Raw genomic sequence first — 2063 nt, 5'->3', positions numbered from 1 at the left:
CTTAGCCACCGGACCACCAGGGAAGTCCCTAACTACAGAGTTTTTCAAAAGCCTTTTCCATCTTAACTAGGGACTTAGCATGCACCATGGCCGTAATTTTTGCAGTTGGAGGTGCGACAACAAAACTAACAAATTTTTTTTCCTTTTTCACAATTTCACAGGTAGAAGAGATGTACTTGTTATAGGTTTTAGCAGCCTCAGGATATGTTTTTTTTTCTTCCTTTACTTAGTCAAGCATGTTCACCTTTTCATTTAAAAAAGTACTTTACAGCTTCTCCTCGGCAATCTGAATACCCAGCGTCACCCCTCTAGCACAATGGGGCCATTTTTAGTAAAAAAAAAAAAAAAGGTCACTTGAACCCAAGCACTGGGATACCTCATCAATCTGATAACCGTGCTGGCTACTACTAATAAGTGACTAATGGGCAAGATACCCTGGACCGGTGATGATTCACGTCCTTTGCGGGTTGCAGTAGATGGTAGGAGATTCCGTCACATAACTCAGAAAAGGGTACGATTTCAAACATGAATTATTTCTGAAATTTCTTATTTCGTATTTTCTTGGAAATCGAACCAAGGGTAAGGGGTGTACTACCGTACTCAACATTTAATCTACATTTTAAGTGCTTCAAATGACTGTCACATATACACATGAGATAGTATGCCCCAGTTTGGGGTTTTTGTCACATACTTTAATCTTCTAGGTCTCCTCCTGGGCTTTTATACATTGTACCTTTTGAGAGATATTTATTGATTGTGGGATATTAAAGACACACACAGGGAGTTCCCTGGTGACCTAGTGGTTAGGATTTGGTGCTTTCACTGCAGAGGCATGAGTTCAGTTCCTGGATGGGGAACACAGCCTGGCCAAAATACAAACACACACACGCAGATTCAGTTACCAAAGGGGGAAAGGATGGGAAGCAATAAAATTAAGAGTTCAGGATTAACATATACACCCTACCATATATAAAATAGATAACCAACAAGGACCTACTGTATAGCACTATAGGGAACTATAGTCAATATTTCATAATAACCTATAAGGGAAAAGAACCTGAAAAAAAAAGATGTCTATGTATAACTGAATCACTTGGCTATACCTGAAGGTAACATAACATTGTAGATCAGCTATACTTCAACGAAAACACAGCAGAGAGAGAGAAAAATCTAGAGAAAATAACAACCACCCATGTATTTACCCCTCCCCAGGGTAACAGATGTTAAAATATTGTGTGTTGAATGTTAAATTTAACACGTTAGACATCCCCACCCCTCGAGAGGCCATCACTCTTCTGGTTTCTCGCTTCCTAGATTAATTTCAACTGTTCCTACAAAAGGATTCATGTTATACAGTTCTGGTGTCTGTCTTCTTCCACTTATGACAAAGTTGAAATTCATCCACGTTGTTACCCATATCTTTGGTCTGCTGTCTTTTATTGCTGACTAGTAAGTGCACTGTAGGAATTTACCAGTTTGGTTGTCCATTCTCCTCTTGCTGGGCTCTGCTTCTTTATTCTTTAAAAAAAAAATTTTTTTTTAAGTAATTTTTAGCCGTGCTGCCCAGCATGTGGGATCTTGGTTCATCAACTAGGGATCGAATCCTCACTCCCTGCATTTGAAGTATGAAGCCTTAACCACTGGACCACAGGGAAGTCTCTGGGCTCTGATTCTTTAAACAACACCCTCAGCCATGCTCCAGCCCCCACAAGTACCCAGGCAGTGGTCTGCTCCTCTCCAGGCTCATGTCCATGCAGAGGGCCTTTTCCAGCTCTCTGTCCTGCCTCTTCCATTCATATGCAGCCTGATTCCTGAGGCCCCAGAGAGCTCCCAGGACCCTGGGCATCAAGCAGGTCTCAAGGGCGGGGGGAGGGTGGTCTGGGACAGCCAGGGAAGCCAGCTCCCTGGAGGTAGAATGGGAAGGAATATGGGGGCTTTTCCCCAAGGTGTCTTTGGCCCCCGCCTTTCTATAAATAACCAAGTACTTCCTCACCGAGCCTTCCTCCTGCCACGTCAAGCCCTGACTCATTATTTTAACTCCCCCCAAGACACCGAGTGAGGTC

Source organism: Giraffa tippelskirchi, chromosome 13 (genome assembly GCF_054371585.1).
Source record: "Giraffa tippelskirchi isolate mGirTip1 chromosome 13, T2T-mGirTip1v1.2.pri, whole genome shotgun sequence".
Taxonomy (NCBI): domain Eukaryota; kingdom Metazoa; phylum Chordata; class Mammalia; order Artiodactyla; family Giraffidae; genus Giraffa; species Giraffa tippelskirchi.
This window is presented reverse-complemented; position numbering follows the sequence as displayed.